Source organism: Salmo salar, chromosome 19, assembly GCF_965601325.2.
Source record: "Salmo salar chromosome 19, fSalSal1, whole genome shotgun sequence".
Taxonomy (NCBI): Eukaryota; Metazoa; Chordata; class Actinopteri; order Salmoniformes; family Salmonidae; genus Salmo; species Salmo salar.
Window position 1 is genome coordinate 8281870 of NC_138309.1, and position 19064 is coordinate 8300933.

Genomic DNA, 19064 nt, shown 5'->3' on the forward strand with positions numbered 1-19064 from the left:
TGGAGGTTGTAACCAAAAATCTTTACCAAATAGGGCTATCTTCTGTATACCACCCTTCCTTGTCACAACACAACTGATTGGCTCAAACGCATTATGAAGGAAAGAAATTCAACAAATTAACCTCTATGGGCTAGGTGGGACGTCCCACCTACTCAACAGCCAGTGTAATCCCGTGGCGCGATATTCAAATACCTCAAAAATGCAAAAACTTCAATTTTTCAAACATATGACTATTTTACACCATTTTAAAGACAAGACTCTCGTTAATCTAACCACACTGTCCGATTTCAAAAAGGCTTTACAACGAAAGCAAAACATTAGATTATGTCAGCAGAGTAGCCAGACAGAAATAATCAGACACCCATTTTTCAAGCTAGCATATAATGTCACATAAAACCCAAACCACAGCTAAATGCAGCACTAACCTTTGATGATCTTCATCAGATGACAACCCTAGGACATTATGTTATACAATACATGCATGTTTTGTTCAATCAAGTTCATATTTATATCAAAAACCAGCTTTTTACATTAGCATGTGACTAGCATGTGACTAGCATTCCGACCGAACACTGCCGGTGAATTTACTAAATTACTCACGATAAACGTTCACAAAAAGCATAACAATTATTTTAAGAATTATAGATACAGAACTCCTCTATGCACTCGATATGTCCGATTTTAAAATAGCTTTTCGGTGAAAGCACATTTTGCAATATTCTAAGTAGATAGCCCGGCATCACAGGGCTAGCTATTTAGACACCCAGCAAGTTTAGCACTCACCAAAGTCAGATTTACTATAAGAAAAATGTTATTACCTTTGCTGTTCTTCGTCACAATGCACTCTCAGGACTTCTACTTCAATAACAAATGTTGGTTTGGTCCCAAATAATCCATTGTTATGTCCAAATAGCGGCGTTTCGTTCGTGCGTTCAAGACACTATCCGAAAGGGTAAATAAGGGTGACGAGCATGGCGCATTTCGTGAAAAAAAAATTCTAAATATTACATTGTCGTACTTCGAAGCATGTCAACCGCTGTTTAAAATCGATTTTTATGCCATTTTTCTCGTAAAAAAGCGATAATATTCCGACCGGGAAAGCGTGTATACGTACAAAGAGAGAGAAAATAAAAACATCTCGTTTCATTCAGCCAAAAGTGTTCAAGCTTGGTTTCATCAGACCAGAGAATCTTCTTTCTCATGGTCTGAGAGTCATTTACGTGCCTTTTGACACACTCCAAGCGGGCTGTCATGTGCCTTTTACTGAGGAGTGGCATCCGTCTGACCATTCTACCATATAGGCCTGATTGGTGGAGGGCTGCAGAGATGGTTGTCATTCTGGAATGTTCTCCCATCTTCATAGAGGAACTCTGAAGCTCTGTCAGAGTGACCATCGGGTTCGTGTTCACCTCCCCCCGATTGCTCGGTTTGAACGGGCGGCCAGCTCCAGGAAGAGTCTTAGTGGTTCCAAACTTCTTCCATTTTAGAATGATGGGTGCCACTGTGTTCTTGGGGACCTTCAATGCTGCAGACATTTTTTGGTACCCTTCCCCAGATTTGTGCCTCTACACAATCCTGTCTCGGAGCTCTATCAATCAATTAATCAAATGTATTTATAAAGCCCTTTTTACATGAGCCAATGTCACAAAGTGCTATACAGAAACCCAGCCTAAAACCCCAAACAGCAAGCAATGCAGATGTAGAAGCACGGTGGCTAGGAAAAACTCCCTAGAAAGGCAGGAACCTAGGAAGAAACCTAGAGAGGAACCAGGCTCTGAGGGGTGGCCAATCCTCCTCTGGCTGTGCCGGGTTGAGATTATAACAGTACATGGCCAAGATGTTCAAACGTTCATAGATGACTAGCAGGGTCAAATAATAATAATAGTCACAGTGGTTGTAGAAGGTGCAACAGGTCAGCACAGCAAATGACTGTAGGCTTTTCATAGCTGAGCATTCAGAGTTAGAGACAGCAGGTGCGGTAGAGAGAGAGAGTTGAGAAACAGCAGGTCCGGGACAAGGAAGCACATCTGGTGAACATGTCAGGGTTCCATAGCTGCAGGCAGAACAGTTGAAACTGGAGCAGCAGCTCAACCAGGTGGACTGGGGACAGCAAGGAGTCATCAGGCCAGGTAGTCATGAGGCATGGTCCCAGGGCTCAGGTCCTCCGGGAGGGAGGGATTACTTCATGATTCCACATGTGTTATTTCATAGTTCTGATGTCTTCACTATTATTATACAATGTAGAGAATGCCAAGAGTGTGCAAAGCTGTCATCAAGGCAATGCATGGCTACATTGAAGAATCTGAAATATAAAATATATTTTGATTTGTTTAACACTTTTTTTGTTACTACATGATTCCATGTGCGTTTTTTTATAGTTTTGATGTCTTCACTATTATTCTACAATGTAGAAAATATTAAAAATAAAGAAAAACCCTGGAATGAGTAGGTGTGTCCAAACTTTTGACGGGTACTGTATGTAAATAAGGTATTTCATTTTTCTTTTATATATACATTTGCAAAAATAAAAATAAACCTGTTTTCACTTTGTCATTGTGGGGTATTGTGTGTAGATTGATATTTATTTAATCAATTTTAGAATAAGCCTGTAGCGTAACAAAAAGTGTAAAAAGTGAAGGGCTCTGAATACTTTCCAAATGCACTGCAGCACAGACACAACAACCAGGGTACAAGTCTATATTAGGTATGAGTGCTTGAGGAGAGGAGGCAGTGGTACACTAACCAGTGATCATAATGACGCGGATTCCAGCAGTTTTGCACAGCTGAATGGCGGGCATAACCTCCTTACGCGGGGGATCCAGCATACCAACACAGCCAACGAAGGTCAGGTTAGTCTGGGGATGAGGGGAGAGAGGGAGCAAGGTGAGGATGGTAGTCAAAACCCACTCGGATCTATCTGGATCTATCCATCCATTCATCTATCCATCCAGCAATCTAGCCATGTATCCATCCATGTATCCATCCATCCATCCTCTCATTTATCCATCTTCCCATCCACCCATCCATCTATCTACAGATGGAAATATTTCTTCCTCACCTCGTAATGAATGAACTTGGTCGAATCCTCAAGCTTCATTTCCTCAATCTTCAGGGGGGTGTCACGGGTGGCAAGGGCAATGCAGGGTATCGTGGCCGCAACCCCATTCCTTGATCAAAGCCAAGATATTGTCCTTGACGGCACCAGTCAGAGGAACGCGGGTGTTGCCAACACGAACATAGGCACATCTGTCAATGACACCCTCGGGGGCGCCCTATTGGGTGAGGAGGAAACCGGAGAGAGGATATGTTTTCACAAATGGACCAAATCAAACTCCTTTACTGCTTTGAAAATAGAGTTGTCGAGAAGAATTGTCGAGTAGAAAGCTATTTATAATTTGCTGTCTAACTAAAAGCCTCAATGATCAGGCTATAATTTAGTGGCTAATAAACTGCTCACAACGGAATAATATGGCATAAGCCCATGTTTGACTCGAGGGAATTAGAGGAAGAGGACTAGAATTTGTAAAAAAAAATTATTTAACTTTTATTTAACTAGGCAAGTCAGTTAAGAACAAATTCTTATTTACAAGAATTTTAGAAGAGAGAGAAAGTGGAGAGAGGGAAGAGCTGACCTTCACAAACATCTTAGCTCTGCCATCGCCCTTGGCGGGCGTGCAGTACACAGATATGGACTTCCTGTCACGGGAGAACTCCAGGGTGAATTCCTTCTTCATCAGCTGCTTGATCACAGCGCAACAGGCATTGGCTCTATCAGGCTTGGACAGGCCTGTAACGTTGGAGTTGAACACGTTCATCTTTTCAACCAGGCAGCACATGGCGGTCTCGGTGGCCTCACCCACCTTCTCATAGACCTTCTTCGCCTGGAAGGAAGGGAGAGAGAGAAATAGAGAGAAAGTGTCATAGGAAGGAAATTAAGAAAAAGCAGAGGGCAAAATCTACAGCTACGGGACATGTTTTGTAATCATAAAACATGTTATTTGATGTGTGTTATCCATGACTGCAAAGAAGCACATTTCAGTTGCCATGCTTTCTATCACAATGACATGGTCAGAGCATAAATCTGTGTTAGCCATGTTGTTTTATCTGTGTTTAGGGAACTATAGAAGAAAAGGAGCGTCATACCAATAACTTGATATGTAAACTGAAATTTTGATGGATAGAATGAATGAATGAATGAATGGTCCTCTGTCCCTGTCTACTAAATAAGATAAATAAATAACAAATAAATCAATGAATTACTTCATTGTAGTCCAGAGAGGAGTCATTGCACAGGGAGCTGATGGTTGCCAGCTCAACAAGGCCATCGTAGGATCCGCAGGGGGTCTTAACACCTCCCTGGGAGCTAAGAGAGGAAGACATATGGAGAGATTGACAGAGGGAAAGAAGGAAGATATAGGGAGAATAGAGGAGGAGAAAGGGGGAATAAAGAGAAAATGCATCAACATAATTGTTAGATGAAGCTTTGTAGCTTTATGTTGGACAAGAGTCGTAAAGTTATCGGCGGTTGCCACGGGAACGGGACTACTTACACTTCTCCCTCAGGGGTGTACTTGGACCCCGAGATGTCAAACATGTCCAGGTCGACATGGTCGCCATCAACATTCTTGATGATGAACATCTAGACAGAAAGAAATGAAAAGAAGTTGTGAAATGACTGTTCAGTTTTTGTGCGTAAGTGTCTGAATGTGCCCAAATCGGTCACCTGGTGAACAATACACTGCCCAATGTCGACAAACTTGGCAGGCTAAAACATGGACCCACCTTGGTCACACACATCTGGTTGGTGGTCGGGGTTCCGGTCTTGTCAGAGCAGATGACGGAGGTGCAACCCAGGGTCTCAACAGATGGTAGAGAGCGGACAATAGCATTCTTCTTGGCCCTACGGCGGGTACCGAGAGCCAGGCAGGTGGTGATGACAGCAGGCAGACCTTGTAGAGAGATGATGTTTGAAACCATGAGTAAATCAAATAGCAGTGGCATAGTGAGAATGACAAGCACATTGTCACAACTGAATATCACAAACAACAAACACTGTGTGTCAACCGCACAACCTGAACAACTACGCACTCGCACAAAAACACACGGACACACACACACATAGGGCCAGACGGATTGAAAGGATGTGTACTCAGAGCATCCGCTGACCAGCTGGCAAGTGTCTTCACTGCCATTTTCAACCACTCTCTGACCCAGTGTGTAATACGTACAGTTGAAGTCGGAAGTTTAAATGCACTTAGGTTGGAGTCATTAAAACTCGTTTTTCAACCACTCCACAAATTTCTTGTTAACAAACTATAGTTTTGGCAAGTCGGTTAGGACATCTACTTTGTGCATGACACAAGTCATTTTTCCAACAATTGTTTACAGACAGATTATTTCACCTATAAATCACTGTATCACAATTCCAGTGGGTCAAAAGTTTACATACACTAAGTTGACTGTGCCTTTGAACAGCTTGGAAAATTTCAGAAAATGTCATGGCTTTAGAAGCTTCTGAAAGGCTAATTGACATAATTTGAGTCAATTGGAGGTGTACCTGTTGATGTATTTCAACGCCTACCTTCAAGCTCAGTGACTCTTTGCTTGACATCATGGGAAAATCAAAAGAAGTCAGCCAAGACCTCAGAAAAAAGTCTGGTTCATCCTTGGGAGCAATTTCCAAATGCCTGAAGGTACCACGTTCATCTGTACAAACAATAGTACGCAAGTATAAACACCATGGGACCACGCAGCTGTCATACCGCTCAGGAAGGGGACGCATTCTGTCTCCTAGAGATGAACGTACTTTGGTATGAAAAGTGCAAATCAATCCCAGAACAACAGCAAAGGACCTTGTGAAGATGCTGGAGGAAACAGGTACCAAAGTATCTATATCCAAGGTAAAACGAGTCCTATATCGACATAACCTGAAAAGCTGCTCAGCAAGGAAGAAACCACTGCTCCAAAACCATCATAAAAGAGCCAGACTATGGTGTGCAACTGCACATGGGGACAATGATCGTACTTTTTGGAGAAATGTCCTCTGGTCTGATGAAACAAAAATAGAACTTTTTGGCCATAATGACCATCGATATGTTTGGAGGAAAAAGGGGGAGGCTTGCAAGCCGAAGAACACCATCCCAACCGTGAAGCACGGAGCTGGTAGCATCATGTTGTGGGGGTGCTTTGCTGCAGGAGGGACTGGTGCACTTCATAAAATAGATGGCATCATGAGGATGGAAGATTATGTGTATATATTAAAGCAACATCTCAAGACATCAGGCAGGAAGTTAAAGCTTGGTGGCAAATGGGTCTTCCAAATGGACAATGACCCCAAGCATACTTCCAAAATTGTGGCAAAATGGCTTAAAGACAACAAAGTCAAGGTATTGGAGTGGCCATCACAAAGCCCTGACCTCAATTCCTATAGAAAATTTGTGGGCAGAACTGAAAAAGAAGTGCGAGCAAGGAGTCCTACAAACCTGACTCAGTTACACCAGCTCTGTCAGGAGGAATGGGCCAAAATTCACCCAACTTGTTGTGGGAAGCTTGTGGGTGGCTACCCAAAACGTTTGACCCAAGTTAAACAATTGAAAGGCAATGCTACCAAATACTAATTGAGTGCATGTAAACTTCTGACTCACTGGGAATGTGATGAAAGAAATAAAAGCTGAAATAAATAATTCTCTCTAGTATTATTCTGACATTTCACTTTCTTAAAATAAAGTAGTGATCCTAACTGACCTAAGACAGGGAATTTTTACTAGGATTAAATGTCAGGAATTGTGAAAAACTGAGTTTCAATGTATTTGGCTAAGGTGTATGTAAACTTACAAGTTCAACTGTATGTTTCAAGCAGACCACCATAGTCCCTGTGCCTAAGAATGCCAAGGTAACCTGTCTAAATGACACATAGCATCACTCACATCCATAGCCATGAAATAGTTTGAAAAGCTGGTCATGCCTCACATCAACACCATCATCCAAGATATCCTGGATACACTCCAAATTTCATACCGCCCCAAAAGATCCACAGATGATGCAATCTCTATTGCACTCCACACGGCCCTTTCCCACCTGGACAAAAACAAAAGGAACACCTATGTGTGAATGCTGTTCGTTGACTACAGCTCAGAGATCAACACAATAGTGTCCTCCAAGCTCATCACTAAGCTAAGGACCCTGGGATTAAGCTGGATCCTGGACTTCCTGATGGGCCAGCCCTAGGTGGTGAGGAGGGTAGGCAACAACACATCTGCCACGCTGACCCTCAACACAGTGTCCCCTCAGGGGAGCGTGCTTAGTCCCCTCCTGTACCTCCTGTTCACCGACGACTGCATGGCCTTAAACGACTTCAACATAATTTTTAAGTTTGCTGACGACATTACGGTGCTAGGCCTGATCACAGACGACAATGAGACTGCCTCCAGAGAGAAGGTCAGAGACCTGGCAGTGTGATGCCAGGACAACAAAAACAAACATCAGCAACACAAAGGAGCTGATCATGGACCGTAGGAAACTGAGTGCCGAGCACACCCCCCATCTACATCGACAGGGTTGTAGTTGAGCAGGTCTAGACCTTCAAGTTCCTCGGTGTCCACATCACTAAATAATTATCATGGTCCACACACACTAACACAGTCATAACGAGGGCACAACAATGCCTCTTCCTTTTCAAGACTGAAAAGATTTAGCACGAGCCATTTACAGCTGCACCATTGAGAGCAACTTGACTGTTCATGTCACCGCTTCATATGGCAACTGCTTGGCATTCAACCGCAAGGCGCTACAGGGGGTAGTGCGTACGGCCCAGTACATCACTGGAGCCAAGCCCCCTGCCATCCAGGACCTCTATACCAGCCGGTGTCAGAGGAAGGCCCTAAAAATGGTCAAAGACTCCAGTCACCCTAGTCATTGACTGTTCGCTCTGCTACCGAACGGCAAGCGGTACCGGAGCACCAAGTCTAGTTCCAAGAGGCTTCTAAACAGCTTCTACCCCACAAGCCATAAGACTTCTGAACATCTAATCAAATGGCTACCCAGACTATTTGCATTGCACTCTTTTATGCTGCTTCTACTCTGTGTTATGATCTATGCATAGTCACTTTAATAACTGTACCTACATGTAGATATTACCACAATTACCTCAACTAATCGGTGCTCCTGTGCATTGACTCTGTACCGGTACCCCCTGTATATAGCCTCGCTATTGTTATTTTACTACTGCACTTTAATTATTTGTAAATTGTTTTATTTTTTTGTCTTAAAACTGCATTTTTGGTTAAGGGCTTGTAAGTAAGCGTTTCAATGTAAGGTCTACACCTGTTGTATTTGGCACATGTGACAAATAAAACTTGATTTGAAAACTATGAAATAACACATATGGAATCATGTAGAATCCAAAAAAGTGTAAAACGAATCAAAATATATTTTATCTTTTAGATTCTTCGAAGTAGCCACCCTTTGTCTTGATGACAGCTTTGCCTTGATGACAGACATGAAGAAGAAATGACAGTCCATCATTACTTTAAGACATGAAGGTCAGTCAATCCGGACAATATCAAGAACTTTGAATGTTTCTTCATGTGCAGTCTCAAAAACCATCAAGCGCTATGATGAAACTGGCTCTCATGAGGACCACCACAGGAAAGGAAGACCCAGAGTTCACTAGAGTTAACTGGACCTCAGATTGTAGCCCAAGTAAATGCTCCACAGAGTTCAAGTAACAGACACATATCAGCGTCAACTGTTCAGAAGAGACTGCGTGAATCAAGCCTTCGTGGTCGAATTGCTGCAAAGAAACCACCCCTAAAGGAAACCAATAAGAAGAAGAGAATAGCTTGGGCCGAGAAACACGAGCAATGGACATTAGACTGATGGAAATCTGTCCATTGGTCTGATTAGTCCAAATGTGAAATGTTTGGTTCCAACCGCCGTGTCTTTCTGAGATGCAGAGTAGGTGAAAGGATGATCTCCACAAATGTAGTTCCCACTGTGAAGCATGGAGAAGGAGGTGTGATTGCGTTGGGGTGCTTTGCTGGTGACACTGTCTGTGATTTATTTAGAATTCAAGGCACACTTAACCAGCATGGCTACCAAAGCATTCTGCAGCAATACACCATCACATCTGGTTTAAGCTTAGTGGGACTATCATTTGTTTTTCAACAGGACAATGACCCAAAACACACCTCCAGGCTGTGTAAGGGCTATTTGACCAAGAAGGAGAGTGATGGTATGCTGCATCAGATGACCTGGCCTCCACAATCACCCGACCTCAAGCCAATTGAGATGGTTTGGGATGAGTTGGACTGCAGAGTGAAGGAAAAGTGGCCAACAAGTGCTCAGCATATGTGGGAACTCCTTCAAGACTATTGGAAAAGCATTCCTCATGAAGCTGGTTGAGAGAAAGCCAAGAGTGTGCAAAGCTGTCATCAAGACAAAGGGTGGCTACTTTGAAGAATCTAAAATATTCAATATATTTTGATATGTTTAAGAATGTTTTTGGTTACTACATGATTCCATTTGTGTTATTTCATAGTTTTGATGTCTTCACTATTATTCTACAATGTAGAAAATAGTAAAGAAATTAAGAAAAACCCTCGAATGAGTACGTGTGTCCAAACTTTTGACTGGTAGTGTATATGTAATAAAAAAATATATAATCTGGTTATATCTACTGTAGCTTTGATTGGACTGATCATGTCAACATCATAGTTTCAATGTCTTAGTTAGCAAGCTAGACAAGCAGTCATCATCATGAATCACGTTGACAAACTACTGGCAAATCCTTTTCAATTCGTGTCATATGAAGAGAAATGTAGATAAAATGTATTTGTACTCATCAGCCATTGAACATAAAAATTACACAACAAGCTGGAAATGGCAAATTCAATAATGAGTGGTTTGGAAGGAATCAGTGGCTAACTGCAAGTGTTGCAAAGCGATCACTAGCCTGCTATTCAGTGGAGTGGGTGTGTGGTCCAAGTCTGGGTTTAATGGTCTCTTTTCCAAGCTTAAATGGATAAAGATTCAACACAATGGGCCAGAAAAGGATGAATACAAGTCAATCCAGTATGACTTCTACCGCATTCAAAACAACAGGAAACTTGGAACTGGGAAATCTGTCTTATTAACCTCTACGGGATTGGCGTCCCTATACTTGGATGGTTGAGCAAACGTGCGCTAATGTGATTAGCATGACATTGTAGGTAACAGCAAACTTTCCAGGACATAGACATGGACTATATGGGCAGAAAGCTTACATTATTGTTATTAATCTAACTGCACTGTCCAATTTACAGTTGCTATTACAGTGAAAAAAAGACCATGCTATTGTTTGAGGAGAGTACACAACAACAAAAAACCTTTATCACGGCAACTGGTTTGATACATTCACCTCTGAAGGAAAATAATGTACTTACATTCAGTAATCTGGCTCTGATTTGTCATCCTGAGGGTCCCAGAGATAAAATGTAGCATCGTTTTTTTTTAAATAAAATCAATTTTTATATTCAAATGTAGGAACTGGTTTTTACAGTTTGAACCCCTGCTGTCTCTTCCTGTTTGTGTGAGCACAGCACAACAAGGTGAGTCCAAAAATCTCTTGTATCCTGCTGCATAAATGATGTAATATGCCAGGGAGATATGTATGCTGTAGCTAAGAAAGTAATACTAAGTGTATGTTGTGTAGTAAGCTGTTAGCAGCCCATGTGCCTCACCCTAATAATTTGGTCCCTTTCCCCTTCATAGCTTAGCCTACTGTTCTGACTTGGTGGTGCACGTGTAGCCTATAGGCTGTTTTGGAGAAATGTAATCATCAAATATTGTAAGAGCTTTCATTGTTTGCTTACAGTGCGTTCGGAAAGTATTAAGATCCCTTGACTTTTTCCACATTTTGTTATGTTACAGCCTTACTCTAAAATTGAATAAATATATATTTTTCTCAGCTATCTACACAGAATACCCAATAATGACAAAGCGAAAACAGATATACCTTATTTACATAGATATTCAGACCCTTTGCTATTAGATTCAAAATTGAGCTCAGGTGCATCCTGTTTCCATTGATCATCCTTTATATGTTTCTTCAACTTGGAGTCCATCTGTGGTAAATTCAACTGATTAGACATGATTTGGAAAGACATACAACTTTCTATATAAGGTCCCATTGTTGACAGTGCATTTCAGAGCAAAAACCGACCATGAGGTCGAAGGAAATGTCCGTAGAGCTCCGAGACAGGATTGTGCTGAGGCACAGATCTGGAGAAGGGTACCAAAAAGTGTCTGCAGCATTGAAGGTCCCCAAGAACACATTGGCCTCCATCATTCTTAAATGGAAGAACTTTGGAACCACCAAGACATATCCTAGATCTGGCCGCCCAGCCAAACTGAGCAATTGGGGGAGATGGGCCTTGGTCAGGGAGGTGACCAAGAACCTGATGGTCAGTCTGACAGATGTGGTGTGATCATAACAACATACAGGAACTCAAGTCCTTTTGTTCACCTGACTTAGAATTCCTCACAATCAAATGCCGACCGCATTATCTACCAAGACAATTCTCTTCGATCATAACCACAGTCGTGTATATTCCCCCCCAAGCAGACACATCGACGGCCCTGAAAGAACTTCATTCGACTCTATGTAAACTGGAAACCACATATCCTGAGGCTGCATTTATTGTAGCCGGGGATTTTAACAAGGCTAATCTGAAAACAAGGCTCCCTAAATTCTATCAGCATATCGATTGAGCAACCCGGGCTGGCAAAACCCTGGATCATTGTTACTCTAACTTCCATGACACATATAAGGCCCTCCCCTGCCCTCCTATCGGAAAGCTGACCACGACTCCATTTTGTTGCTCCCAGCCTACAGACAGAAACTAAAACAGGAAGTACCCGCGCTCAGGTCTGTTCAACGCTGGTCTGACAAATCGGATTCCACGCTTCAAGATTGCTTCGATCACGTGGACTGGGATATGTTCCGCATAGCGGCAAACAACAACATTGATGAATACGCTGATTTGTTGAGCGAGTTTATAAGCAAGTGCATCGGAGATGTCGTACCCACAGTTTCTATTAAAACATTCCCCAACCAGAAACCGTGGATTGATGGGAGCATTCACGCAAAACTGAAAGCGCGAACCACTGCTTTTAATCAGGGCAAGGTGATCGGAAACATGACCGAATACAAACAGTGTAGCTATTCCCTCCGCAAGGCAATCAAACAAGCTAAGCGTCAACATAGAGACAAAGTAGAGTCACAATTGAACGGCTCAGATACGAGAGGTATGTGGCAGGGTCTACAGTCAATCACGGACTACAAAAAGGAAACCATCCCCGTCGCGGACCACGATGTCTTGCTCCCAGACAGACTAAACAACTTCTTTGCTCACTTTGAGGACAATACAGTGCCACTGACACGGCCCGCTACCAAAACCTGCGGGCTCTCAATCACTGCAGCCAACGTGAGTAAAACATTTAAACGTGTTAACCCTCGCAAGGCTGCAGGCCCAGACAGCATCCCCAGCTGCGTCCTCAGAGCATGCACAGACCAGCTGGCTGGTGTGTTTACGGACATATTCAATCAATCCTTATCCCAGACTGCTGTTCCCACATGCTTCGAGGGCCACCATTGTTCCTGTTCCCAAGAAAGCTAAGGTAACTGAGCTAAATGACTACCGCCCCATAGCACTCACTTCCGTCATCATGAAGTGCTTTGAGAGACTAGTCAAGGACCATATCACCTCCACCTTACCTGACACCCTAGACCCACTCCAATTTGCTTACCGCCCCAGTAGGTCCACAGACGACGCAATCGCAATCACACTGCACACTGCCCTAACCCATCTGAACAAGAGGAATACATACGTAAGAATACTGTTCATCGACTACAGCTCAGCATTGAACACCATAGTACCCTCCAAACTCCCCATTAAGCTCGAGACCCTGGGTCTTGACCCTGCCCTGTGCAACTGGGTCCTGGACTTCCTGACGGGCCGCCCCCAGGTGGTGAGGGTAGGTAACAACATCTCCACCCCGCTGATCCTCAACACTGGGGCCCCACAAGAGTGGGTTCTCAGCCCTCTCCTGTACTCCCTGTTTACCCACGACTGCGTGGCCATGCACGCCTCCAACTCAATCATCAACTTTGCAGATGACACTACAGTGGTAGGCTTGATTACCAACAACGACGAGATGGCCTACAGGGAGGAGGTGAGGGCCCTCGGAGTGTGGTGTCAGGAAAATAACCTCACACTCAATGTCAACAAAACAAAGGAGATGATCGTGGACTTCAGGAAACAGCAGAGGAAGCAGCCCCCTATCCACATCGACGGGACAGTAGTGGAGAGTGGAAAGTTTTAAGTTCCTCGGCGTACACATCACGGACAAACTGAAAGGGTTCACCCACACAGACAACCTCTGGAGGCTGAAGAAGTTCAGCTTGTCACCAAAAATACTCACAAACCTTTACAGATGCACAATCGAGAGCATCCTGTCGGGCTGTATCACCGCCTGGTACGGCAACTGCTCCGCCCATAACCGTTAGGCTCTCCAGAGGGTAGTGAGGTCTGCACAACGCATCACTGGGGGCAAACTTCCTGCCCTCCAGGACACCTACACCACCCGATGTCACAGGAAGGCCAAAAAGATCATCAAGGACAGCAACCACCCGAGCCACTGCCTGTTCACCCCGCTAACATCCAGAAGGCGAGGTCAGTACAGGTGCATCAAAGCGGGGACTGAGAGACTTAAAAACAGCTTCTATCTCAAGGCCATCAGACTGTTAAACAGCCATCACTAGCATTGAGTGGCTGCTGCCAACATACTGACTCAACTCTTAGCCACTTTAATAATGGAAAAATTGATGTAATAAATGTATCACTAGCCACTTTAAACAATGCCACTTTATATAATGTTTACATACCCTACATTACTCATCTCATATGTATATACTGTACTCTACGCCATCTACTGCATCTTGCCATCTTGATGTAATAAATGTATGCCACTTTATATAATGTTTATATACCCTACATTACTCATCTCATATGTATATACTGTACTCTGTACCATCTACTGCATCTTGCCTATGCCGTTCGGCCATCACTCATTCATATATTTTTATTTACATATTCTTATTCATTCTCTCATGACGTTGGCCTGTGGGTAAGGTTTATGACCCCCCCATAAATACCTTTCTCCCTTCCCCTCTCTGACCCTACTGAAGGACTTGAATAGCCTGTGTTAAATATAGAGAGTCTGGGAACATCAAACAAATGGGGAAAGGAACCATATTTTGGTAATAAAACCAGTTGGAAATATGCTTGATAACGTAATGAGTATGGATGTCAGTTCGTTGTTATCTGGGACATTATGATTGATGACAGGACGACATAAACTGTACCTGAGAAAGTATACACCCTCTAATTATCAGAGTCACATGGAATTGTTATGCAATTGAAATGTTTGATATTGAAATTGTTTGTTAGGAGATTAAATGTAATTTTAGCTTCCAAATGAGAGATTTGGGTTTTCATAAGGAAAGTGCCCTGCTTGATCAGTGGCCCACCCCTGTGAAGAGACAGGGGTTATAAACGATGAAACACATCCTTCCCCCGCTCCACTATATAAGCCTTTGACGAAAAGATAACCAGGTGGTTCCAGTACGGGAGGTCTGCAGCCTCTACGTTAGAAGGACACACATGTCAAGTACAGAACTAAGCCAACCTCGGCGTGAGCTTTGGTGGCGAATGGTATGAACTTTGAGCTTATTCACTACAGAAGTGATACTTCCTAGCCGTTGAGTTAGCAGCGGCCGCTGTGGACGTGGGCTAGGAAAGGACGGACGACGGATCCAGTCTAACAGACGGACGAAGATACCACCACGTATCCAATTTACCACCAGAGACATTCTTCCGAGTAACAGGAAGATCTGTTGGCCAACCCGGCCAGCATCTACGACCAATCTACCGAAGCGCAGCTCAGAGTAAATATTTATTGCATTTTCCTTTTCCAAATGGGCGGTAATTTAGAATGCATAAGATAATGTATTTACGATAGCATAGCTGCTGTTTCTTTGTTCCTAAATCTTCCCGCTCTTTCATTCAAGCCCAACCCCCTTTCCTTTGTGTAACCAGCCATCATGTATGACATCATTTGTATTCGGTGTATTTGTAATTCTGTGTGATTAGTTTAGGTATTTAGTAAATAAATAATTAAACCCAATTTTGTATTGCTGATTCAACTTGTTAGCCAGGGTTCGTGAAGATAACCAAGAATTTACAACTTTCATTATGAGACTGAAAATAAGACAAGGGTTAATATTGACTGCTATCGATGTAAAATATTACAAAGTATTTTAAGAGTTTATTCGGAAGATAACGGCTCTATAAACGTTCTTCCGTGGTGCCCCGACTTTCTAGTTAATTACATTTACATGATTAGCTTAATCAGGTAATATTATTTACAGAGAAATCATTTTATAGGTTAGCATGTCATATCACTTAATCCGGCATAGCCAAAGACACGACAATTCCTTTATACTGTGTGTACAAGGAAGTTGTTGCGAAATTGTTAGGTTAGATTACTTGTTAGATACTACTGCATAGTCGGAACTAGAAGCACAAGCTTTTCGCTACACTCGCATTAACATATGCTAACCATGTGTATGTGAGAAATAAAATTGGATTTGATTTGATTTGAAGACAATGCAGGAGTGGCTTCGGGACAAGTCTCTGAATGTCCTTGAGTGCCCCAGCCAGAGCTTGGACTTGAATCCAATCGAACATCGCTGGAGAGACCTGAAAATAGCTGTGCAGCGACTCTCCCCCTCCAACCTGACAGAGCTTGAGAGGATCTGCAGAGAGAAAAGGGAGAAACTCCCCAAATACAGATATGCTGAGCTTGCAGCGTCATACCCAAGAACACTTGAGGCTGTAATCACTGCCAAGGGTGCTTCAACAAAGTACTGAGTTAGCGGTCTGAATACTTATGTAAATATGATATTTAAGTATTGTTTTGTTTTATTATTTGCAACAACAAAAAAATACTTTTGTTTTGTCATTATGGGGTATTGTGTGTATTAAAAAATTACACACACCTTTATTAACTAGTCAAGTCAGTTAAGAACAAATTCTTATTTACAATGACGACCTACCCCGGCAAACCCGGATGACAATGGGCACCGCCCTATGAGACTTACAATCCCAGACGGATGTGATACAGCCTGGATTTGAACCAATGACTCTAGTGGCACCTCTTGCACTGAGATGCAGTGCCTTAGACCGCTGTGCCATTCGGGTGTGTAGATTGACGAGGGGAAATTTAAAATAATAATAATTTTAGAGTAAGGCTGTAATGTAACAAAATGTGGAAAAAGTCAAGAGATCCTTTATTTATCCTACAGTTCTGACTTGGTGTACAGGGAGAATACTGTAATAATGGCTCATGTTCTGAATTCTGTCGCTGTACATTTCAAAAGAGCTGAACAAATAGTTATATTGACTACATCCGTCATAGCTTGCTAATTTAATGTCTTTATCGAAATTAAATATTGCCTCTTTTCCGCTCGTCGTCCCCTTATGCCATAGTTTGTACATCTCAATTGTCAATAGAAACCACAATTATTTAGCAAGTAAGCCATATCAGCTATGTTTTTTTAAAGGCAGTAAATTAGGCTGAATGAACTGTTTTCTTGCCTTGCTGATAGTCTGGTGTAGCCATGGTATGGATTCACTCCATGGTGCTGAAAAGAAAGCTCTGCTGTTGGGACAGCTTTATGTAGGCCCAAACAGTTTGTGGGCACCCTTTGTCACCGTTATAGTGTAATTAATGTATTGTTTAGTTTTGTGTAGTGGCTTTGCTGGCATGCATAAAAAGTTAGCCCCAGCAAGATTGACATGCTAATATTGCCACTGCCTACCTATATGTACATATCTACCTCAATTCCCTCGTACCCCTGGACATCAATCGGTACTGGTATCCCGTGTATGTAGCTAAGTTATTGTCACTCGTTGTGTATTAATTCCTTGTGTTATTATTTTTCTATTATTTAAAAAATATATATCTGTGCATAATTGGAAAGGGCCCATAAGTAAGCATTTCACTGTTAGTCTACACCTGTTTTTTATGAAGCATGTGTCTAATAACATTTTATTTTATTTAACATACAACCCATCTCACCTCCAAACACACACATTCATGCACCCCCCCATAACACCTATATTTTCCTTATCCTCCATCCCTCCCTCCATCCCTCCCTCCATCCCTCTCTTCCTTACCCTCGGGGATTGCGGCCACAGCCAGGGCAATGGCAATTTTGAAGTAGTAGACGGCACCACGGATCCAAGAACCTCCATGGACTGGGTCGTTGAAGTGGCCGATGTTGATCGCCCACACGGCAACACAGATCAGGGAGATGACCTTGGACAGCTTCTCACCAAACTCGTCCAGCTTGGCCTGCAGGGGGGTCTTCTCTTGTTCGGTGGCGACCATCTGATCGTGGATCTTGCCGATCTCGGTGGAGACTCTGGTAGCCACAACCACGCCAATGGCCCTGCCGGCAGCAACGTTAGTGCCCTCTGGTTGGTAGAGGTGGAGGTGGTGGAGAATACACAGTGAGAAAAACGATGAGTATGAACGTAGAATTTAGTATATTCTGTTGTTGTTTTATGTGGTTATACAAACAAATGTACACTGTACACGCATTACACACTGTTTTAGGGATGTTGTTCTCTTGGAAAGAAGTGGATTAAGTAAAGTATACTAACCATGAATAGAGAACACTAGAGGGTGTTTTATGAAAGAAAGGGAAGGACTGAGGGACAGAGGATGGAGGGACAGAGTGAGAGATGGAGGTGTAGAAAAGGGATGGAGGCAGGGAGGGACAGGTGAATAGAGAAAAGAAGGAGGGGATGAGGGGAGAATGAAATAGAGGGATGGAGGGAAGGATAGCTGTAGGGATACTCACAGAGAAAAGCATGTTCTTCTTGTCCTGGTTGATGGCTCTGGGGTCGGGGACAGGGTCAGTATGCTTAATCACACTGACTGACTCACCTGAGGGGGACACACAGACAATGGTCAAGGAGAAGATACATAACAAGAGAACAATATGCAAAGCCTTAAAGATGTAAAGTAGTAAATAGGTCTGTATACTTTGTGTTCTTTATCCTTATCATGTATTGTTGTTTTCTGCATAGTTAAAACAACATGATATGTATTATAGAATGGGAGTTGTAGCATGTGAGGATCCTCACCAGTAAGGATGGACTGGTCAATGCGCAGGGTGGTAGAACGGATGGCAACAATTCTGATGTCAGCGGGGACTTTGTCACCGACTGTGGGACAGAGAGAGAGAGAGAGAGAGAGAGAGAGAGAGAGAGAGAGAGAGAGAGAGAGAGAGAGAGAGAGAGAGAGAGAGAGAGAGAGAGAGAGAGAGAGAGAGAGAGAGAGAGAGAGAGAGAGAGATGCTTTACCTCAACTGACACATTATACACCAACCAATCAGAATGAGCCAAAGGAATGCCACGGAAATGACTGACTTGAAGGGCAACAGGTGTACATTGCTAATGAACACCAGTGGGTTATGGGAGAGCTGGGAGAGAGAGTGGGCAAGAAGGGGACAATAGGTGGGGCAGGTGATATGGGGGTATTTACACCCAAGATTTTGTTTTCCTTCCCTCAGCATATTTTCGCAGCCGTTCGCCCCCTCCCACCTTCCCTCTCTCTTGCATTATATGGGCATGTCCTGCCCTTGAGAATCCTTTCAAAAATACACTCTGTGGGTCCCTACTTTTCTTTCTAAATAGTTTACTTGGTAAAGCCACATAACACCTAAAGTGTAAAGTAAGTGTTAAAAAAGGAGGGAACAAATTATATTGAGTAAGAGATAATAAATTCTATGTATTTGTTAGGGGACAGAAACAATTAAAACTTTTACACATTGAGTCATCAATAGTCAGTTGCATTGTCCCATCATTCTTTAGCTTGCGCTAATTTGCAGCATAAGTCTCTACATTACAATCCCTAGTTCCTAGGGCTTTGAAATGGTGAAAAAATAAAGTACA

At 42.9% G+C, this 19064-nt stretch overlaps 1 pseudogene; it reads right to left on the reverse strand.

Moving 5' to 3' along the window:
• The window catches only part of LOC106578396 (sarcoplasmic/endoplasmic reticulum calcium ATPase 1-like), a 56908-nt pseudogene that overhangs the window by 37404 nt on the left and 440 nt on the right, over positions 1 to 19064 (reverse strand).